Consider the following 25,368-nt stretch of genomic DNA (forward strand, 5'->3'; position numbering starts at 1 on the left):
AGGCTCTCCTAACCATGCAAAGTCCCTCACATAACTGAAGACTTTCCAAGACTGGGAAAACCTCCTCCTCTCTTTGCAAGCTCCATCCCTATCGGCCAGGAACCAAAGAACTGGGAGGCCATTAGACATGGGGATGGAGCAGGAGGCTTGGGGGAAGACTGAGTTTTGCTTGTTCCCATAGTCCTGGGCTGGAAATTAAATGCTTCTGCACCTTCGCAGAAAGCCAAAAGGCTCCACTCCTAACCTGGTACTGATATTTCAGAGATCCACTTAGTAAGGACTATATTGTTTTTGATTGTGTTCTTACTGAGGACAGTGACAGTTATAGACCAGGAAGGTATAAGATCCACTCTTACTAGTATTGATGTTGGGAATATAGTGCTCTTGGGAGGATGACTGGAGCTCTTCATTTACAAACCAAGAGTACTGTGCAGGTGGGTTAGCATCTGTGTGGCAGGAGATGTGAGGTTTCTCCTTGAATGGGAATGAATATTTGAGGGGGATATGATCTGGACATCAGGACCAACTGGAGAAAATAGAATAAAATCACACATGATGTCAGCAGAGGGAAGGGGAAATCCTAGTCGGTAGAAGGACATAGTATCTCTTTGAGCTGTGCTTTTACCTTAGTTGAGCAGGTCCTACCCAGAGCTGGGGTGCAGATTAGCAGAAGAGTACTTATTCAGCATGCACAAGCCCCGATCTATCTTAAGCACAACACACAAACATCCCACTGCACACTCATGTGTGCACTGAGACTGAGTCTGACTTGTCCCCTGTCTCCATCACCCTGAGTCTCTCTAGGCAGAAGTCCCTGCAGCCCATTCAAGCTCAATGCTGGGCCTGTCCACATATGTTTTGGCTGTACAGGATGCCCTGGCAGCCTAGGAATCTGTGTGGTAGGTCTGTGTCATGAACCCAAGGGGACTGGGACCGAGCATGGTATAGCTCTAGCCCTCTGTATTTAGGCAGTTAGGGCCAGGATGAAACAGAAAATACTTACAGGTGATGTTCAGAGAGAATGGGTCACTTGGGGAGGCATTCACTGGGTTCCAGGTTCACATTCATAGGGTCCTGTGTCAGTCCTCACAACACTGAGTAATGTGAGAGTCCTGTTGTCCTCAGACAGCTTCAGCCTGTCCTCTTTTGAGAGTCTGTGGTCATTTATCCTCCACAGGTAGGCTGTATTCTGAGTCTCAGGCTCACACATTAATGCTACTGAGTCCTCACCCTTCATGGGATTGGAATTGTTGGTTGTGAGGTTGAGCTTGGGTAGCAGTGCTATGCTGACCACAGAGAGATGATTGTCATGTGTGGTACTTCTGATTTTTGCAAAGTCCTCTTATGACCAGAGACAGTCTCTTAACTTCCAGCCTGCCCAGATCCTTAAAGAATCAGGTAGGAAGCAAATTAGAGGCAGGTGGAGTGGCTGGGTGCTCAGAGATAATGGGGCCTCCTGTGCTGTGTATGGGAGCAGAAAAGACTTTCTCATGAGTGAACTGGGCTGCAGTGTTTGGTGATGGTCAGACTCAAGACTTGGAATCAGAGACCTCATTTTATCTCCTGGTCCTCACTGACCCATTGCCTGCCTTGAGATACAAGGTTCAGGTCTCTCCAGCTACACTGACTTCCCCTACTGTGTGTAGACCAAAGCCCTCCCAGCCTTTGCTGTTCAGGACTGTCCTACAGATAGGTTATGATTAAGCTTCCCTGAGAAACCTAACAGCCTGTCCGAGATCTCACAAGGCTCAGGATCTGCCTGACATTTAGTTCAGGCTGGGCCACAGTTGGGCTATTCTTGTCAGGTGTTTGATGTTGATTGACATGAATCTGGTAGCCCTATAAGAGTCCCAAATCTATGAAATGATCTAGAGGAGTGAAGGTCACCTAGTAGGTCTTCATGGTGGGGAGGCTGGAGATGTTATGTGGACTAATAGCTTGTGCCACTGATGGCCTATGTGACCCTGACTCAACCACTGTGTTTCCTGTCTAAGTTTCCCTATAATAGGACACATGGTAAATGATCATTGCTAGGTCTGTAAAATAACCTTAAATGTGAACAATGACCTGACCTTCCACCAAGCAGTGTCTACTAGTATTTGCCTGCAGGAAATAATCCCTGGACTGTGGTGGGAGAGATGGCTCAGTGATTAAGAACACTGGCTGCACTCCGGGGAGGAGCTGCCCAACTTGGCCCCAGGTTCTGGCCATCAGGCAGGACCCCACCCCCACATCCACTGGGAAGGTTTCCCTTTTCCAAGACCCCAGGCATACCCTGTAATCTACGTGCCCTGCCCCCACACCCATAGACCCAAGACCCCAGCCACTGCCTGAGACTCAGAGACCAGCCCCCAGCTCCCATCTGGCCCAGAGCTTCTGTCAGGACCAGAGAGAGACTTCCTGAATCTGTCAGCTCTGTCTGGACCAAGAGTGCTGATAAGGCCAAGAACAAATCCATAAGGAGATGGGCAGACATCAAGGCAGAAGTACATACAACAAAATAAAGAGCAATACAGCATCACCAGAACCTAGGCCTCCTCCAACAGCTAGACCTGAACATCACAAAATGGAAGAAGCAGAAGAAAGCAACCTTATGAATAACATCATGAAGATGCTAGAGGCTTATAAAGAAAAAAATCCAAAATGAATTGGAGGAACAAACAAAAAATGGGAAGAACGCTACAAAAAAAACTAGAGGAAAGGACAAATAAAGCAAAGAAAACAATAAATCCCTGAAAAAAAATCATGAAAAAGCAAAAGAACACATGAGGGAAACAGTCCAAGATCTGAAAAGGGAAATAGAAACAATGAAGAAGACACAAACAGGGAATGCTGGAAATAGAAAATCTGAGTAAACGAACAGGAACTTCAGATGCAAGTATAACCAACAGAATGCAAGAGATGGAAGAGAGGATCTCTGGTGTTGAAGATACAGTAGAAGAAATAGATCCAACAGTCAAAGAAAACACTAAAGCCAACAAAGTCATGACCCAAAATGTCCAAGAAATTTGGGACACCATGAACAGACCAAACCTACAAATAATAGGGATAGAGGAAGGAGAAAAATACCAACTCAAAGGCACAGAAAATATATATTCAACAAGATCATAGAAGAAAACTTTCCCAACTTAAAGAAGGAAATGCCTATGAAGGTACAGGAAGCCTATAGAACACCAAACAGAGTAGACCCCCCAAAATAGTCGCCTCACCACATAATAATTAAACAACTAAATCTACAGAATAAAGAAAGAATATTAACAACAGCAAAGGAAAAAGGCCAAGTGACTTAAAAAGGCAAATCCATCAGAATAACACCCGATTTCTCAATGGAGACATTGAAAGCCAGAAAGACCTGGACAGATGTAATGCAGACACTAAGAGACCATGGATGCCAGCCTAGACTAGTATACCCAGCAAAACTTTCAGTCATCATAGACGGAGTGAACAACACATTTCAAGACAAAGCCAGATTTAAACAATACTTATCCACAAACCCAGCCATACAGAAAGTACTAGAAGGAAAATTCCAACCTAAGGAAGTCAGATACACCCTCGAAAACACAGGCAATAGATAACACCACAGCAGTAAACCCCAAAGAAGAGAAGTACTCACACACTACCACCAAAAAAATAACAGGAATAAACAATCACTGGTCATTAATATTCCTTAATATCAATGGACTTAATTCATCTATAAAAAGACACAGGCTAACAAGAATGGATATGGAAGCAGGACCCATCTTTCTGCTGCATACAAGAAACACACCTCAAATTCAAAGATAGACACTACCTAAGAATGAAAGGCTGGGAAAAGACTTTTCAATCAAATGTTTTTAAGAAGCAGGTGGGTGTAGCCATCCTAATATCCAGCAAAATAGACTTCAAACTAAAATCAATCAAAAGAGATCAAGAAGGGCTTTACATACTCATCACAAGAAAAATCCACCAAGTTGAAGCTTCAATTCTGAACATTTGTGCCGCAAATACAAGGGCACCCACATATGTAAAAGAAAATTAGTAAAGCTTAAATCACATATAAAACCCAACACATTAATAGTGGGAGACTTCAACACCCCACTTTCACCACTGGACAAATATTCCAAATCGAAACTTAACAGAGAAAAAAAGGACTTAACAGATGTTATGACTCAAATGGACTTAATCAATATCAATAGAACATTCCATCCTAACAAAAAAGAATATATCTTCTTCTCAGCACCCCATGGGACCTTCTCTAAAACTGACCACAAACTTGGCCACAAAGCAAATCTCAACAGATACAAAACAATTGGAATAACCTACTGTGTTCTATCAGACCACCATGGTTTAAAGTTAGCTTTCAACAACAACAAAAACTACAGAAAGCCTACAATCTCATGGAAACTGAATAATGCTCAACTGAATCACCAATGGGTTAAGGAAGAAATAAAGAAAGAAATTAAAGACTTCCTAGAGATCAATGAAAATGAATACACAACATACGCAAACTCATGGGACACTATGAAAGCACTGCTAAGAGGGAAATTCATAGCACTAAATGCCCACATAAAGAAGTTGGAGATATCTCACACTAGTGAATTAACAGCACATCTGAAAGCTCTAGAACAAGAAGAAGCAAAGTTTCCCAGGAAGAATAGATGCCAGGAAATTACCAAATTGGTAGCTGAAATCAATAAAATAGAAACAAAGAGAACAATACAAAAAATTAATGAAACAAAGAGTTGGTTCTTTGAGAAAATCAACAAGATAGATAAGCCCTTATGCAAACTAACCAAAAGACAGAGAGAGAGAGCATCCAAATTAACAAAATCACAAATGAAAAGGGAGACATAACAACAGACAGTGAGGAAATCCAGAGAATCATCAGGTCATACTTCAAAAACTTGTACTCCAAAAAATTGGAAAATCTAAAAGAAATGGATAATTTTCTGGATAGGTACCACATACCTAAGTTAAATCAAGACCAGGTAAACTATTTAAATAGTCCAATAACCCCTATGGAAATAGAATCAGTCATTAAAATCTCCCAACCAAAAAAAGCCCAGGACCAGATGTCTTCAATGCAGAATTGTACCAGATCTTCAAAGAAGAGTTAATACCAACACTCTTTAAATTGTTCCACATAATAGAAGCAGAAGGAACTTTACCAAACTCCTACAAGGCTACAATTACCCTGATTCCTAAACCAAACAAAGATGCAACAAAGAAAGAGAACTACAGACCAATCTCCCTCATGGACATTGATGCAAAAATACTCAATAAAATACTGGCAAACAGACTCCAAGAACACATCAAAACAATTATCCACCATGACCAAGTAGGCTTCATCCCAGGGATGCGAGAGTGGTTCAACATACGAAAGTCCATCAATCTAATACACCATATAAACAAACTCAAAGAAAAAAAAACACATGATCATCTCACCAGATGCAGAAAAGGCATTTGACAAAATCCAACACCCCTTCATGATAAAGGTCTTGGAGCGATCAGGAATACAGGGAACATACCTAAACATAATAAAGGCAATTTACAGCAAGCCAACAACCATCAAATTAAATGGAGAGAAACTCAAAGCGATTCCACTAAAATCAGGAACAAGGCAAGGCTGTCCACTCTCTCCATACTTATTCAATATAGTACTTGAAGTTCTAGTCAGAGCAATAAGACAATATAAGGAGATTAAGGGAATACAAATTGGAAAGTAAGAAGTCAAGCTTTCCCTATTTGCAGATGATATGATAGTATACATGAGTGACCCCAAAAATTCAACCAAGGATCTCATACAGCTTATAAACACCATCAGCAACATAGCAAGATACAAGATCAACTCAAAAAAATCAGTAGTCCTCCTTTATACAGTTGAAAAACAGGCTAAGAAGGAAATCAGAGATACATCACCCTTTACAATAGCCACAAATGATATAAAATACCTTGGGGTAACCTTAACTAAGCAAGTGAAAGACCTGTATGACAAGAACTTTAAGTCCCTGAAAAAAGAAATTGAAGAAGATGTCAGAAAATGAAAAGATCTCCCATGCTCATGGATGGGCAGGATTAACATAGTAAAAATGGCAATCTTACCAAAAGCAATCTCCAGATTCAATGCAATCCCCATCAAAATACCAACACAATTCTTCACAGACCTGGAAAGAATAATACTCCACTTCATATGGAAAAACAAAAAACCCAGGATAACCAAAAGAATCCTGCACAATAAAACAAACTATGGAGGCATCACGATCCCTGACCTCAAGGTCTACTATAGAGCTACAGTAATAAAAACAGCTTGGTACTGGCATAAAAACTGACATGTGGACTAATGGAATCAAATTGAAGACCCTGACATTAATCCACACACCTATGAACATATAATTTTTGACAAAGAAGCCAAAACTGTACAATAGTAAAAAGAAAGCATCTTCAACAAATGGTGCTGATATAACTGGATGTCAACCTGTAGAAGGCTGCAAATAGATCCATATCTATCACCGTGCACAAAACATAAGTCCGAGTCTGAACCCGATAGAAGAGAAAGTAGAAAGTAGTCTTGAATGCATTGACATAGGAGATCACTTCCTAAATATAACACCAGTAGCACAGAAACTGAGAGAAACAATCAACCAATGGGACCTCTTGAAACTGAGCAGCTTTTGTAGAGCAAAGGACATGGTCAACAAGACAAAATGACAGCCTACAGAATGGGAAAAGGTCTTCACCAACCCAATATCTGACAGAGGGCTGATATCCAGTATATATAAAGAACTGAAGAAATTAGATATCAAAATGCCCAACAGTCCAATTAAGAAATGGGCTATAGAACTAAACAGAGAATTCTCAACAGAGGAAGTTCAAATGGCTGAAAGACATTTAAGGAATTGCTCAACATTCCTAATCATCAGGGAAATGCAAATGAAAATGAATCTGAGATACCACCTTACACCTGTCAGAATGGCTAAAATCAAAAACACTGAAGACAGCTTATGCTGGAGAAGATGTGGAGCAAGGGGAACTCTCCTCCACTGCTGGTGGGAATGCAAACTTGTACAGCCACTTTGGAAATCAATATGGCGCTTTCTTAGAAAATTGGGAATCCATCTCCCCCAAGATCCAGCTATACCACTCTTGGGCATATACCCAAGTCATGCTCAATCATACTACAAGGGCACTTGCTCAGCTATGTTCATATCAGCATTGTTTGTAATAGCCAGAACCTAGAAACAACCTAGATGACCTTCAACTGAAGAATGGATAAAGAAAATGTGGTACATATACACAATGGAGTACTACTCAGCAGAGAAAAACAATGACATCATGAGGTTTGCAGACAAATGGATGGATCTAGAAAAAATCATCCTGAGTGAGGTAACCCAGACTCAGAAAGACAAACATGTACTCACTCATAGGAGGATACTAGATGTAAAACAAAGACGACTAGACTGCTACTCACAACTTCAGAGAGGCTACCTAGAAAACAAGACCCTAAGAAAGACACAGGGACCACCCAATGACAGAGAAATGGATGAGATTTACAAGAACAACCTGGACATGAGTGGGGGTAATGAAGGGCAAGTTTCAAGGGAAAGAGAGCTTAGGGGAGCGGGAGATCCCAGCTAGATCAAGAACAGAGAGGCAAAACAAGGAATAAGAGACCATGACAAATGAAGACCACATGAGAATAGGAAGAAGCAAAGTACTAGAGAGGTCCCCAGAAATCCACAAAGATACCTCCACAATAGACTACTGGCAATGGTGGAGAGAAAGCCTGAACTGACCTACTCTGGTGATAGGATGGCCAAACACCCTAACTGGCATGCTAGAAATCTCATCCAATGACTGAAGGAAGTGGATGCAAAGATCTACAGCCAGGCTCCAGGTGAAGCTCCAGGAGTCCAATTGGCAAGAAAGAGGAGGGATTATATGAGCAAGAATTGTTGAGACCAAGATTGGAGAAAGCACAGGGACAAATAGCCAAACTAATGGAAACACATGAACTATGAACAAATAGCTGAGGAGTCCCCAACTAGATCAGGCCCTCTGGATAAGTGAGACAGTTGATTAGCTTGAACTGTTTAGCAGGCACCCAGGCAGTGGGACCGGGACTTGTCCTTAGTGCATGAGCTGGCTGTTTGGAACCTGGGGTTTATGCAGGGACACTTTGCTCAGCCTGGGAGGAGGGGACTGGACCTGCCTGGATTGAATCTGCCAGGTTGAGGTGAATCCCCAGGGGATTCTTTGCCCTGGAGGAGATGGGAATGGGGGGTGGGATGGGGGAAAGAGGGGGAAATGACAGGGGAATCCATGGCTGATACGTAGAATTAAATTAAATTATTAAATACAAAAAAAGAACAACAAAAAAAAGAAAAGCAGCTGAGCAAGTTGTGGGAGCAAGCCAGGAACTTTTCCTATGGTTCCTGCCTGCACTTCCCTCAATGACACACCCTGATCAAGAAGTTTAAGCTGAATAAACCCCTAACTACCAAGTTGGTTTGGGTTGTGGCATTTCATCACAGTTACTGGAAAGCTAACTAGAACAACACATAAAGTAATGCTATGGTAGCCAGGCACATGCCTTTGACCCCAGCACTTGGGAGGCAGAGGCAGGCAGATTTCTGAGAGTTCAAGGCCAGTCTGGTCTACGGAGTGAGATCCAGGACAGGCACCAAAACTACACGAGAAACCCTATCTGGAAAAAAACCAAAAAAAAAAAAAAAAAAAAAAAAAGAAAAAGGAAAGAAAAGAAAAGAAATTCTATGGGGTCACGTGTAGTGGCACATGAACTCTCTGTGAGTTCCACACAGACTCGTCTACAAAGTGAGTTCCAAGACAACCAGGGCTACACAGAGAAACCCTGTCTTGAAAAACCAAAAGTGAAAAAAAGAAAAAAGAAATGCATATTGGCCAGGTATGGTGGTGCACACATTAAATCCCAGTACTCTGGGAATTCCAGGCTGTCCAGTCAGGAGTATATAGTGAGACTCTGTCTCACAACCAAAAAACAAAAACATGCTTAACACCAGTAGTCATTGTAAAAATGCACATGATTGGCTGACCTAAACTGTACGTTCTCTAAGGATAAGTCATATGTAACTTATAAACTATAAAAGAGAGCTATTAGGATACAAGTTAAAGCTTGATCATCTTATAAATGATCAAATTCTCTATACAAAACTATGTTTGGAAACAGGCTAAGTATGCTGAATATTAATAGAATAAATTTCTTACTTTACCCATGACATTTTAAAAATGTTTAAGCTTCCCACTTTGAACTATGCCATGCCTCTTACTGCCAGGGTTTAGTGAAATTATACTCTGAGATCATTTAGAATATATTTCCATTTACCAGGTCTAAATATAATTTGCCTTGCTATCCAATTTTCAATAAAAGATAGCTCACCAAACAGATTTCAAAAGACTTTTACTGTTTCCTCATTAAAAGAAATTCACTTTACATTGACTGTTCTCAATAATCAATCACCTATGTCTCCTGACTAATTAAATACATAAATGCTTTTGGATGTAATGTTTTTATAAGGGTATGAAAGTTTAGATATAGAGACTGTTTAGGAAAGTTAAAAATAACTTATGATATATGAATTGTCAGTTATTGGGATAGACAAATATAACATATAAACATCTAAATATGGTATAAATGATACCCACATCTCAGTAAATAACCTAGAGATACTGAAGATGTATACTTAATTTAGATCTATGGATAAAGTTTTTCTTGAGATCTGAGATATATAGGCTTTAGAAGTATACTTATATATGCATTAATACAGTACTCTACAGATGTCCTCCAGAAAAGACCTGCGGCTAATAAAGGCCATAGCTTCTCCATTGTACAATGTATAATAATTGTCCAAGGAATGATTGATCCTGACTTTACTGGGAAAATTAAGATTATTGTAAACCTCCTACAAAAACAATTCAGAATCTACAGGGCAGTGCCTAAGGGAGCTGCCAGTTTGGATTCAAGTTTTATGGTCTTCTGGGTTCAGGAAATTAAATATTCCAGACCAACTAAACCCTTAAAATACAGGGAAAGAAAATAATTGATTTGCTAGATATAAGCATAGACACTTCTTGCATTTCAGGAAATGGTTGGCCAAGTACTTAAGACAACTATTACTCCTTCATCTCTTATTGGTCTAGGTCAAGCTAACCAAAAGCTCAGAAATATTAAAATGGTCAGATAGATAATATTATGGCATATTCTGCCCAAAGGTCATCCCCTTCATACCTAACACTCTGTGGGGAAGAGACATGCTGCAATTAATTTGTGTATCATTAATCTCTGCTATGGACTAATATCAGCTCAAATGCTAGAGATGAGTGTTTAACTTTAAAGAACTTGGGTAAACAAACAAAAGGCATAATTGAGCCCATTATTCTAGAAATTATAAATGATAGACATGGCCTAGGGTATCAAAATTTACCCAAGGGGACACTGTTGACTGCTGACCCCACTACTTGGAAATCTGATGCTCCTATGTGGGTTAAGTATTGGACTTTGAATGCTCAGAGAATTGTAGCTGCTACTTGTCTGGTGGAAGAGAAGCTTAAAAATAGGGCATATAAAGCCTCCCACCAGCCCTTGAGTCACCCCAATATTTGTTGGTTAGAAAAAAATCAGGCTTACAGGCTTTTACAAGACCTTAAAAAATTAAATGAACTTTATTGGAACCAAGGGGAGCTTCACAATCTAGTTTGCCATCTCCCACTGCCACCCCTAGAATTCAAAATATAATTGTCATAGACTTACAAGATTGCTTCTTCACCATTCCTCCTCACCCTATGGATCATCAGCCTTTCACTTTTAGCTTGCCTTCTAACCTGACACAATGGAAGTCAAAAGCTGACATGCAGAGCAGGAAATATGTGTTCTGTTTATCCAGAACTCATTGATTGAGCTGAGTTCCTCATCATATATACAGATTAACTATCAGAACTAACTGTAGATTATAGTTTCCTCACAGTCCCCCAAACCAATCATAATATGTATGTATATATGTGTATATTTTAATACATTTATTGCACAGGTGATGTTATATTCATATCAAACTATAAAACTTATGAGTCTGTGAGACTGCAGCTGTTCCCTGAAACAGAGCCCACCAGCACCTGATCAGACTAAGAAGTGAGTATCCTAAGAAGTCTTTATCCTCATACTCGAACACCCCAGCTCCTAGGATTTGGGCCCAGGGTCACAACCCTGTACCCCCACACCACTGCCCATTGCAGACACAGTTACAGGCCAGTTGGCAGGCAGACTTCCTGCAGACAGGTCAGATTACCACCAACCCCCATCAGACCTTGTAACCCAAAAGTCCAACCTCCCCTAAATCCAACCCACCCTCCAAGACTGCAACTGTTCCCTCCAAAAGAGCCTGCCAGCACTTGATTGGATTAAGAGGTAAATCCTTGTCTACATGGGGCCCAGGGACACAAACATGTGTGCCCACACCACCACCCATTGCAGTCCCAGTCTCAAGCCAATAGGCAGGCCTCCTGCAGACAGGTCAGACTACCACCATGCCCCACCAGACCCTGTAACTCAAAACCCCCACCTCCTTAATTCTCACCCAACCTCCCAGACTGCAACTGTTCCCTGAGACAGAGCCTGCTAGCACCCGATTGGATAAGAGGTGAGTCTTTATCCTCATACCCAAACACATCAATTCCTAGGCTTTAGGCCCTGGGGCATATGCCTGCACCCTCACACCACCACCCATTGCAATCCCAGTTTCAGGCCAGTCAGCAAGCAGACCTATTACAGACAGGTCAGACTACCACCATTCCCCATCAGACCCTGTAACCCACAAGCTCCACTCTGTAGTGGTATAATTTCCTTAGTTACGGTAAGGGATAAGTTAGATATGAAACCTTAGACTCACAAATATAAGATAGATAGGATATCTTCTTTAATTTTTCCAAATATAAATAGACTAGATATTATAAATAAACTAGATATTATAACTGTAATTCTTGCTTGATAATTGTTTTGCTTGTTATATGTTAAAGTTAAAACCTTCCTTTTGAAAATAAAGGGGGGGGGGAAGTTCTGTGGATGATTGATTGATAAATAAAACTGCTTGGCCAGTAGCCAGGCAGGAAGTATAGGTGGGGCAAAGAAAGAAGAGAAGTCTGGGAAGTGGAAGGCTGGAGGGAGGAGATGCCAGCCTGTCATCCAAGGAGCAGCATGTAAAGGCAGCAGGTAAAGCCACGGAACATGTGATGACATATAGATGAACAGAAATAGGCTGACTTTAAGTGTAAGAGTTAGACAATGGTGGGCCTGAGCTAATGGCTGAGCAGTTTAATTAATATGAGCTTCTCAGTCATTATTTTATAAGTTGTTGTGGAGTCTGTGGTGTTGGGCAAGACTGGAGAAATCTCCAGCTACACCACCCCTCCCAACACACCCATGTGCTGAGATTGCAGCTACTTCCTGAGACAGAGCCCATGAGCGCAAGTTGGACTAAGAGCTACTCCCTGAGACAAAGAGTCCATCAGTACCAATTAGACCAAGAGCTCCCACTGGACCAAGAGTATCCATCAGACCAAGAGAGGCTCTCTCAGACACAGACACACCCCTTGAGACAAAGAGTCCATCAGCACTGTTTAGACCAACAGCTCCCACTTGACCAAGAGTATCGATCACACCAAGAGAGGTTCTCTCAGACACAGACACCACTTGCACCAAGTGGAGAAAGAGATAGGGATGTGCCAGTGCAAAAATACAGTCAACAACATAAAAACCATATAGCTCAGTCAGAACCTACATCAGCAAGACCTGGACATACCAACACAGAAGAAACAGAAGAAATCGACCTTAAAAATGACCTTAAGAACATGATAGAGATCTTTAAAGAGGAAATGAAAAAATTCCTTAAAGAATTAAAGGAAAAGTCAAACAAAAAATGGGAAGAAATCAGTAAATCCCTTAAAGAAAGCCAAGAGAAATCAATTAAACAAGTGAGGGAAACAGTTCAAGATTTGAAAACTGAAATCTAGACAATAAAGAAGACACAAACTGAGGGAATGTGGGAAGTGGAAAATATGAGTAAATGAACAGGAACTACAGATGCAAGCATAACCAACAGAATGCAAGAGATGGAAGAGCAGATCTCTGGTATTGAAGATACAATAGAGGAAACAGATTCATCAGTCAAAGAAAACACTAAAGCCAACAAAGTCATGACACAAAATATCCAAAAAATTTGGGACACCATGAAAAGACCAAACATAGGAATAATAGGGATAGAAGAAGGAAAAGAATACCAACTCAAGGGCCGAAAAATTATATTCAACAAAATCATAGAAGAAAACTTGCACAACCTAAAGAAGGAAATGCCTATAAAGAAACAAGAAGCTTCCCGAACACCAAATAGACTGGATCAAAAAAAAAGTCCCCTCACCACATAATAATCAAACCACTAAACATACAGAATAAAGAAAAAATATTAAGAGCTGCAAAAGAAAAAGGCCAAGTAACATATAAAGGCAGACCCATAAGAATAACACCTGACTTCTCAATGGAGACTCTAAAAGCCAGAAGGCCCTGTTATGCAGGCAATAAGAGACCATGGATGCCAACACAAACTATTATACCCAGCAAAACTCTCAATCAAAATAGATGGAGTAAACAAAATATTCCATGATAAAAACAGATTTAAACAATACCTTTCCACAAATCGAGCCCCACAGAAAGCACTAGAAGGAAAAATCCAACCTAAGGAAGTTAGATACACCCATGAAAACACAGGCAATAGATAGTCCCACACCAACAAATACCAAAGAAGGAAAACATACAACACTACCACCAAACAATAAGAGGAATTAACAATCCCTGGTCATTCATATCAATGGTCTCAATTCACCTATAAAAAGATACATGCTAACATAATAGATACAAAAACAAGATGCATCCTTATGTTGCATATAAGAAACACACCTCAATTTCAAAGATAGACACTACCTCAGAGTAAAAGGCAGGGAAAAAACTATCCAACCAAATGGATTTAAGAAGTAAGCTGGTGTAGCTATCCTAATTTCCAACAAAATAGACTTCAAATTATAATCAATCGAAAGAGATCAGGAAAGACATTACATATTTACACAGGGAAAATGTGAAAAGATGACATCTCAATTCTGAATATTTATGCCCCAAATACAAGGGCACCTACATTCATAAAAGAAACATTACTAAAGCTTAAATCACACATCAAACCCCATACACTAGTAGTGGGAGACTTCAGCACCTCACTCTCACCAATGGACAGTTCTGCCAGACAGAAACTTAGCAGAGAAATAAGGGAACTAAGAGACATTATGACTCAAATGGACTTAATAGGTATCTACAGAATATCCCACCCTAACATAAGAGAATAAACCTTCTTCTCAGAACCCCATGAAACCTTCTCTAAAATCAACTACATGCTTGGTCACAAAGCAAATCTCAACAGATACAAAAAATGAAACAACTTCCTGTATCTTATCAGACCACCATGACTTAAAGTTAGATTTCAACAACAACAAAATTTACAGAAAGCCTAAATCTCATGAAAACTGAATAATGCCCAATTGAATCACCAATGGGTCAAGGAAGAAATAAAGTAAGAAATTAAAGATTTCCTAGATTTCAATGAAAACAAATGTACAACCTAGCTAAATTTATGAGAGAGTATGAAAGCAGTGTTAAGAGGAAAATTCATGGCACTAAATGCCCCCATAAAGAAGTTGGAGAATTCTCACACTAGTGACTTAACAGCACTCCTGAAAGCTCTAGAACAAAAAGAAGCAAATTCACCAAGGAGAAATAGATGACAGGAAATAATCAAATTGAGGCCAGACATCAATAAAACAGAAACAAAGCAAACATTACAAAGAATCAATGAAACAAAGAGTTGGTTCTTGGAGAAAATCAACAAGATAGACAAACCCTTATCCAAATTAACCAAAAAGAAGAAAGAGAGCATCCAAATTAATAAAATCACAAATGAAAAGGGAGACATAACAACAGACAGTGAGGAAATCCAGAGAATCATCAGGTCATACTTCAAAAACTTGTACTCCATAAAATTGAAAAATCTGAAAGAAATGGATGATTTTCTGGATAGGTACCACATACCAAAGTTAAATCAAGACCAGATAAACAATTTAAATAGCCCAATAATCCTAAGGAAATAGAAACCGTCATTAATAGACTCCCAACCAAAAAAAGCCCAGTACCAGATGGTATCAGCAGAGAATTCTAGCAGAAGAGCTAATACCAATAATCTTTAAATTGTTCCACACAATAGAAACAGAAAGAACATTGCCAAACTCTTTTTATGAGGCTACAGTTACCCTGATATACAAACCACACAAAGATGCAACAAAGAAAGACATTACAGACCAATCTCCCTCATGAACATTGATGCAAAAATACTCAATAAAATACGGGCTAAACAAATCCAGGAAAACATCAAAAAATTATCCACCATGACAAAGTAGGCTTCATTCCAGGGTTGCAAGGATGGTTCAACATACTAAAATCTGTCAATGTAATCCACCACATAAACAAACTGAAAGAAAAAAAAGACATGATCATTTCATTAGATGCTGAAAAAAACCTTTGACAAAATCCAACACCCCTTCATGATAAAGGTTCTAGAGAGATCAGGAATACAAGGAACATACTTAAACATAATAAAGGCTATTTACAGCAAGCCAACAACCAACATCAAATTAAATGGAGAGAAACTCAAAGTAACTCCACTAAAATCAGGAACAAGACAAGACTGCCCACTCTCCCCATACTTATTCAACACAGTGCTTGAAATTCTAGCTAGAGCAATAAGACAAGAAAAGGAGATGAAGGGGATACAAATTGCAAAGGATAAGTCAAACTTTCACTATTTGCAGACGATATTATAGTATACATAAGTGACCCCAAAAATTCTATCAGGGAACTCCTACAACTCATAGACTCTTAAGTAAGGTGGCAGGATACAAGATTAACTCAAAAAAATCAGTAACTCTCCTATATACAAATGATAAATGGGCTGAGAAAGAAATCAGAGAAACATCACAGTTTACAATAGCCACAAATAATATAAAATACCTTGGGGTAACTCTAACTAAGCAAGTGAAAGACCTGTATGATAAGAACTCTAAGTCTCTGAAGAAAGAAATCGAAGAAGATATCAGGAAATGGAAAGGTCTCCCATGTTCATGGATAGGTAGAATTACCATAGTAAAAATGGCAGACTTACCAAAAGCAATCTCAAGATTCAATGCAATCCCTATCAAAATCCCAAACATTCTTCAGAGACTTGGAAAGAACAATACTTAGCTTTATATGGAAAAACAAAAAACCTAGAATAGCTAAAAGAATCCTGCACAATAAAGCAAACCCTGGAGACATCATGATCCCTGAACTCAAGCTCTACTATAGAGCTATAGTAATAAAAACAGCTTGGTACTGGCATAAAAACCGACACGTGAACAAATGGAATCGAATTGAAGACCTTGACATTAATCCACACACCTGTGAACATATGATTTTTGACAAAGAAGCCAAAACTGTCCAATGGAAAAAAGGAAGAATCTTCAACAAATGGTGCTGGCATAACTGGAGTTAACATGCAGAAGATTTCAAATAGATCCCTATCTGTCACTATGCACAAAACTCAAGTCCTAGTGGATCAAAGACCTCAACCTAATTCCAGTTACACTGAACTTGATAGAAGAAAAAGTAAGGAGTAGTCTTCAACACATTAGCACAGGAGACCACTTCCTAAATATAACACCAGTAACACAGACACTGAGAGCAACAATTAATAAGTGGGACCTCCTGAAACTGAGAAGCATTTGTAGGGCAAAGGAAATGGTCAATAAGACAAAATGACAGCCTACCGAATGGGAAAAGATCTTCACCAACCCCATATCTGACAGAGGTCTGATCTCCAAAATATAAAGAACTCAAAGGGCTAGACATCAAAGTACTGAACAATCCAATTAAAAAATGGGCTACAAACTTAACAGAGAATTCTCAACAGAAGAATCTCAAATAGCTGAAAGACTTTTAAGGAATTGCACAACATCCTTAGTCATCAGGGAAATACAAATCAAAACAACTTGAGATACCATCTTACACCTGTCAGAATGGCTAACATCAAAAACACTGAAGACAGTTTATGTTGGAAAGGCTGTGGAGCAAGGGGAACACTCCTCCACTGTTGGTGGGAAGGTAAACTTGTAGAGTCACTTCAGAAATCAGTACGGCGCTTTCTCAGAAAATTTGGAATCAATCTTCCTCAAGACCCCTTATACCACTCTTGGGCATATACCAAAGGAATGCTCAATCTTACTACAAGGACACTCTCTCAACATGTTCATATATCAGCGTTATTTCTAATAGCCAGAACCTGGAAACAACCTAGATGCCCCTCAACTGAAGAATGGATAAAGAAAATGTGGCACATATACACATTGGAGTACTATTCAGCAGTGAAAAACAATGATATTATGAAATTTACAGGCAAATGGATGGAACTAGAAAATATCATCTTGGGTGAGGTAACCCAGATTCAGAAGGACAAACATGATATGTATTCACTCATAAGTGGATACTAGATGTAGAGCAAGGGAAGGCCAGACTGCAGCCCACAGCTTCTGAGAGGCTAGCAGACAGGGAGGGACCCGGGAAGTTTACATAGATAGCCCAGAGAAGTGGAAGTGGATGGGATCTATATGAGCGGGCTGGGGTTAGGGGTAGGGTGGTGGAGAGCAAGGAATGGGTGGTGAGAACATAGGGAAATGGGAGGGTCAAGCTAGAGCAGGGACAGAGTGGGAGAGCAGAGAAAGAGATACCATGATAGATGAAGACATCATGGGAGTGGGAAGAGCCAGGGTGCCGGGGAAGCTCTCAGGAATCCACAGGAATGACCCCACCCTGAACTGAAGGCAGTGAACAAAGGGGTGCCTGGACTGATCTACTCTGGTGACTGGTCTAGTGAATACCCTAACTGTCATCATAGAGCTTCTATCCAGTGACTGATGGAGGCAGACTCAGGGGTCTGCCTGAGGCGGCCAGGTGCCAGGCTGACCTCTGGGAATATCCAGTCAATAGGAGAGAAGAGGGATTCCACAGGCGGGAACATCTAGATCATGATGGGAAGATGTGCAGAGATGACCGGCCAAACTGGTGAAGACTCATGAACTGTGGACTAGTGGCTGTGGAGACTCCAGGGGACTGGACAAGGTCTTCTGCATACGGGAGAGAGTTGTTTAGCTGGAACTGCTTGAGGGACACTGGGACGGGGGATCGAGATCCATCCCTGGCAGGCTTTTTGGAGCCCAGTGCCTGCAGTGTGGCACCTTGCGCAGGCTTGGTAAGGCAGGGAGGGCTTGGACCTCAGCGTGCCGGGCTCTGCTGACTCCCTATGTGAGAACTTGATTTGAGCATGTGGGGATGGGTGGTGGCTTGGGAGGGAGGGCAGGGGTAAGAGGAGGGAGGCTGTGGGATCTGTTGGTGGTATGTAGGGTGAGTAGAAATTTTTTTTTTTTTTTAGGTTTTTCGAGACAGGGTTTCTCTGTGTAGCTTTGCGCCTTTCCTGGAACTCACTTTGTAGCCCAGGCTGGCCTCGAACTCACAGAGATCCGCCTGCCTCTGCCTCCCAAGTGCTGGGATTAAAGGCGTGTGCCACCACCGCTCGGCTGAGTAGAAAATTTTTTAATGAAAAAAAACTTATGAGTCTATAGAGTGGCAGATAGGTCTATACTGCACTTTCTCATGTATGTCTAACAATTATAAATTCTCTCTCTACGGAAGCTCACCCATGAGGCCTACATCCTTATGATTTATGGGTATGAAATAAAGAAATAATACACCATTTATTCCACTGCTTTTCTATTTTAGGAAGGCCTAGAGCTCTTTATTGGACGAACATCTTACATATACTTCAAGAGATCTTAACAATTGGTGCTTAATGTTTCATATCTCCCACTACAGGCATGCCTTATTATCCACAGGCCAAGCCACAAAGTTACACCTAAGCAGCCAGAACCTTCTCACTTGTATTTGTAAAGGTCCTGATGTTTTCATAATGTCAAAGGAGGATATGCTTACATGTTTTCACAGGATACTGACCCATATTTATGAATCCTGGGTTGCCTGGTCACACCATATACTAGGCCATTACAGGACACAGGTGCACTAAAGCTGCCAGTCTGAATACAGGCTGCTATTTACCTCTAGATATTTAATATTGAGCTGTGACTTTATAAACAAATTGATACAATTCCAGATCTTTTTGATGAACTCTGTTCATCAATGATATCAAAACTTATAGAAATATGATTAGAAATAATCCTGTCCTAAATGAATTTTTATTAATTTTGACCAAAGATAATCAGGACTTGAGATATATTATAAATGAAACAGTTCATATTTCATTTTCTGACTAGCCGGCTGTTTTGCTGAGACTCCAAAGATTCATAATTTTGCACTGACAAAATTCACCACTGTTATATTGCTAGTATGTCTAAAGATTTTCTCTTTTAAGAAGGTTCTTAAAAGCTTCAGGAAATCTAAATTCACCAATGCTCACAAGGCAAGAAGGACCAGGAGGAATGCAACCTGACTACAGTGCATGTCTTCCACTTACAAATTTTCTTTTTCTTCTCTAGGAGGGTGGATCTTTCCCTCTCTCCCTGGCCTGACATCCCCTTCTCTCATCTGCTAAGGCCGTGCATTTATTATTCCATAGGTACACTTAAGAGAAAAAGTTTCCTCCTTAAAACTCCTCAAATGCATGTTCTAATACACATATTTGTTTCCAGCAGAAATTCTGATGATTTAAAGAGTTACATGTTGTCATCCCCTGGACCACAGACAAGCTGTCTAGCTGCAGGTCTGCACCACATCCTCCATCCTCCATCCCACATGGATGTGCTGTCCAGCTCAGCCCTGCATCATGCCCTCTAGCACAGGAGACAGAAAATCCTGCTACCCATGTCTTACCCTGCAGAGCCTGAAACAGCCTGCTCTTCCTGGGTTTCCACTGCATTCCAGCCTTCAAGACCCTCAGCTTCAGACCCATATCAGCAGGAAGAAACCATGAATGATTTCTATAGCCCCGTTGTGACTTACCCCTCTTTCAGTGCTGAAATCCCCAGCCCAGGGGCTGGACTGCCCTTAAAAAACGCTCCTTTATTAATACTATAAATTCTGCCCATGATCCTGAAATATATATCCTATCAGATTTTCTCCTCAAGTACTTCTGACACTGTTCTGTATATAAGTCTGCTATGTATACCCTGACACAGATTATTACAGTCCTCCCATAGCTAAATGGGTTAATATTGCCTTGATTACAAATTTTAATTATTAGGTCAGTTTTAACTGTAGCCTTGGTCCCACAGGTGCTCATGACTAACTCAAGTAACTCTTTATCTAACAATGCCTCTTTTAAATACAGTTTAACCAAATTAATACTACTAATCAGAGATTGATAGAGGTATTTTCTAAACTACTCATTTCTTTTTGATTAGTCACAGTTATAGTATTTAGACATATTCGACCATATTATGCTATACTAGCTAATAATCCATTTTTTAATGTTACTCCTCTGCTCCCTTCTTGGAACATAGATATTCTGATTATATACAACTACACCTATTAGATGGATAAACTAGTTCTTAGCTTGCCATCTACATAGATTATTGATTATAAATATTAATTAACCATTACTTTTCATTTTTCAAGTCACCTCCAAGTTTAATTTTTTTATGTTTTTCTCTACCCTAGAGAGAATTAAACTTTCTTCTCTTTTTAATAATTGAAATAACTGGAACTGCTGCAAGCCATAGGAAAACGTAATGGAATTCAGCTACTATCCCAAGACCTGAAACTTGGAAAGGTCAAGGACATTTCTGAAAGTCAAGCCATGGTTTAAGAAGTCTTGGTGAGATTTTAGCTTTTTATATATATATATATATATATATTAGCTGGTTCCTACAATGACTTTCTTGTATACTCTGTGTGCATCCAAGAACTCCTAACAGTGTATTTATCTAAAATACCTATCAAGCATCAAAAGTCAAACAATCTCCTGAACTAAGGTAACACCCTTATGGAAACAATACCTGTCTCCAGGTCAGGGGATACTTCTTGTGCAATTTAAGCTGAGACCCTCCTTTCTTTTATAATTATTTTTATTACTATTTTTTCTATCATCAGCTTGATACAGTACAAATTCTTATCCTAATAGTGAAATGTTTCACTGATGCTTGCCCAGTGAATGTGTAAAACCAAAACTTATTATAAGCCACAGTCATCCTAGGGTCCCCCCTGCTATGTAGCCTCCCTGGATCTGTGGGTTGCAGTCTGATTGTTCTTTGCTTTATATCTAGTAGCCACATATAAGTGAGTACACACCATGTTTGTCCTTCTGGGTCTTGGTTACCTCACTCAGGATGATATTTTCTAGTTCCATCCATTTGGCTGCAAATTCATGCTGTCATTGTTTTTCTCTGCTGAGTAGTACTCCATTGTGTATATTTACCAAGTATTCTTAATCCATTCTTCAGTTGAAGGGCATCTAGGTTGTTTCCAGGTTCTGGCTATTATGAGTAGTGCTGCTATGAACATACTTGAACATGCATCTTTTTGTTATGATTGAGCATTGCTTGGGTATATGCCCAAGAGTGGAATAGGGGGTCTTGCGGTAGATAAATAGCCAATTTTCTGAGACACCACCATATTGATTTCCACACTGGTTTGACAAGTTTGCATTCCCACCAGCAGTGGAGGAGTGTTCCCTTTGCTCCGCATCCTCTCCAACATAGACTGTCATTAGTGCTTTTGATCATAGTCATTCTGACAGGTGTAAGGTGGTATCTCAGAGTCGTTTTGATTTGCATTTCTCTGATGACTAAGGATGTTGAGCATTTCCTTAAATGTCTTTCAGTCATTTGAGATTCTTCTTTTTTTTTTTTTTGAGTATTTATTCTCTGTTTAGCTCTTTAGCTCATTTTTTTTTTTTTTAGGTTTTTCAAGACAGGGTTTCTCAGTGTAGCTTTGCGCCTTTCCTGGAACTCACTCTGTATAGTCCAGGCTGGCCTCGAACTCACAGAGATCTGCCTCCCAGGTGCTGGAATTAAAGGCGTGCGCCACCACCGCCAGCTAGCCCATTTCTTAATAAGCCCATTTCTTAACTGGATTGTTCAGTATTTTGATGTCTAGTTTCTTGAGTTCCTTATATACTTTGGTGATCAGTCCTCTGTCCGATGTGGGGTTGATGAAGGTCTTTTCCCATTCTGTATGCTATCTTTTTGTCTTATTGACCATGTCTTTTGGCCTACAAAAGCTTCTCAGTTTCAGGAGGTCCCATTAATTAATTGTTGCTCTCAGTGTCTGTGCTACTGGTGTTGTATTTAGGAATTGGTCTCCTCTGCCAATGCAACTCCCTCCTTTCTTATACAACCTTACAAACATTATAGACACCCAACTTCTTTCTTAACCACTTCTAGCAATGTAGACTGAGCACATAAATCCCATTTTCTTGATAGACTAACCAATCATTAGCTCTCAGTTGACCTCCTCTTGTACCAGTCCATTTTGGGTTGGAAAACAAAGCCTGACAGGCACTGTTTGAGAAAAATTTTAACCAACCTTTATGACCCTGTAGGAATTCAAGCCTGATGACCTTGCTCTGCCAGAGGATTGCTATAGCTTGGGTTTGTGACTGAATACCTCAGGGACTTGGGGAAACTGAGAGATATAAGGAGACTTAGAGGAAGATTTTGAGGAGATAACTTAAGGAAAAGATAAAAGATGAGGAAAAGCCAGATAAGGAAGTAATAGATGGATAAGGACAAGATGAGAAGGCTCTGACGAGGTCAAATTAAGATGAGAGAATTAAGATAGAACTTAGAGGGGACAGTAGATAAATATAGAGAGAAATCAGGTAAGAAAGAAGCTAGGCAAGAGAACAGAACTGTAGCTCTGTAGACAGGATTTTATCCCAGAGGAATAAAGTTGACAGACAAAGAAAGAGCTTGGTTTCCTTCAGATTCATTTTCTAAAATAATTGTCGCTGTTCATAGCTTCTCTTCTGGGCCTCTGGGAAGAATACTATTAAGGTGGTTCCTTCATAATATTTGAGAATAACTTTTTCTATTTTATAGGACCACAGTGGCTTATAGGTAGATTTCAACAGCAACAAAATTACAGAAAGACTCCAGTCTCATGGAAACTGAATAATGCTCAACCGAATCACCAATGGGTCAAGGAGGAAATAAAGAAAGAATTAAAGACTTCCTAGAATTCAATGAAAATGAATGTACAACATACCTAAACTTATGGGACACTATGAAAGCAGTGCTAAGAGGAAAATTCATAGCACTGAATGCGCACATATAGAAGTTGGAGAAATCTCACACTAGGGATTTAACACCACACCTGGAAGCTCTGGAACAAAAAGTAGCAAACTCACACAGGAGGAATAGATGCCAGCAAATAATCACATTGAGGGCTGAAATCAATAAAATAGAAACAAAGAGACCAATACCAAGAATCAATAAAACAAAGAGTTGGTTCTTTGAGAAAATCAACAAGATAGACAAGCCCTTGTCCAAACAAACCAAAAGGTAAAGAGAGAGCATCCTAATAAACAAAATCAGAAATGAAAAGGGATACATAACAACAAACAATGAGGAAATCCAGAGAATCATTAGGTCATACTTCAAAAACCTGTACTCCACAAAATTGGAAAATCTAAAAGAAATGAACAATTTTCTGTATAGGTACCATATACTAAAATTAAATCAAGACCATATAAACAATTTAAATAGACCTATACCCTTAAGGAAATAGAAACAGTCATTAAAATCTCCCAACCAAAGAGCCCAGGCCCAGATGGTTTCAGCACAGAATTCTACCAGTTTTTCAAAGAAGTGCTAATACCAATACTCTTCAAATTGTTCCACACAGTAGAAACAGAAAGAACATTGCCAAACTCTTTTTATGAGGCTACAGTTACCCTGATAAACAAACCACATGAAGATGCAACAAAGAAAGAGAATCCTAGCCAAATCTCCATCGTGAACATTGATGCAAAAATACTCAATAAAACACCGTGTTTCTAGGTTAGTTCTCGCTCTTTCTTCCAATCCTCGAATTCCATCAGTTTCATCCAGGCAATCACGTGAAGCTGTGGGAATGTGAGACAGGGCGATTGTGATTTTGTGTGTTCAATATCCAGTGTTCCCATAGCTACATCTTTTCTCAGGGTCTCAGTTGTGGTAGCCATGAATAAGAGATCTCTTGCAGCTGTGATCTAAGTGACAGAAGGCCCAGGCTATTGAGTCTCAATAGACCAGCTCCTCTGCAGAGACCATGGTTTCTGCAGTGGGGTAGGAAAGCAAGAAAGACCCTGTAAGACCCCATTTCTCTCTGCTTGGTTACTGTGGAGAACTCAGTCCCAAACTTCTAGAAAATCTGTTGGAACTGTTCTGCAATCTAAGACATGCCTCGTTCTCTGCCTCCACAGAGATCATATCTGCATGTGCCCTGAGAGCTATCTCAGGCCCACCTTCACAAGTATATCCCTCCACTAATACCTCTCTTGTCTCAGCCCATCATGGTCACATCCTTGAGGATGAAAACTAGTAAATTACCAGGATTAGAAATTTTGCATCAGACCCTGCCCCCCCTCCTTTTTTCTCCCCCATTTTTATTTGGTAGCCATGTTGCAGTGGCTTCTTCACCCTTTGGATAACTGTGTCTCCCAACACCCCTTATGTATCAATGTTGTGCTCACATTTTTACTTCTTGTTGTAAACATTTGGGGCTCAAACCTCACCAGTCTGCTCAAGAGTGATTATTAATGCTAATGTTGACCAAGGTGGTATGGTATTTATGATGTGGATGGCCCTGTATTTGTATCTGGTTTCATCTATATGATGAGTCTGTCTCATAAGAATTATTTCCATTCAGAGGATGAAAAACTGAAGCTTAAAGTGGTTTTCAAAAATTACTTAAATCTGTATGGTTAATCAGAGATAGACCAGGCTACCTGGCTTCAAGGCTAACACTAGCTGTAGGAATAATTGCAGCAACATTTTTTCTTTCTCTGTGTGTGGTATTTTGCCAAAAAGGTTACTTGATTATTATATTAAGTCTTTAAAAACTACTATGAGGCAGGTGAAGGATGTGATATAACCTAGCACCCTAGCATCAGAGGCTGAGGCAGGAGGATTGTGAATTTGAGGCAAGTCTGGGTTATATAATGAGACCCTTGTCCCCAGAAAGTTCCCCCATGCTAGAGAAAGGAGAAAACTGCAGATGAGGATGAAGATGAACAAAACAGAGACTAG

General features: G+C 40.0%; 1 pseudogene; it reads right to left on the reverse strand.

Annotated features, from left to right (window-relative positions):
- Positions 1-239: 239 nt before the first annotated feature.
- Positions 240-25,368, reverse strand: part of LOC128124072 (carcinoembryonic antigen-related cell adhesion molecule 1-like) — a 33,055-nt pseudogene continuing 7,926 nt past the window's right edge.

Source organism: Peromyscus californicus, unplaced genomic scaffold (genome assembly GCF_007827085.1).
Source record: "Peromyscus californicus insignis strain IS unplaced genomic scaffold, ASM782708v3 Scaffold_4__1_contigs__length_199733344, whole genome shotgun sequence".
NCBI lineage: Eukaryota > Metazoa > Chordata > Mammalia > Rodentia > Cricetidae > Peromyscus > Peromyscus californicus.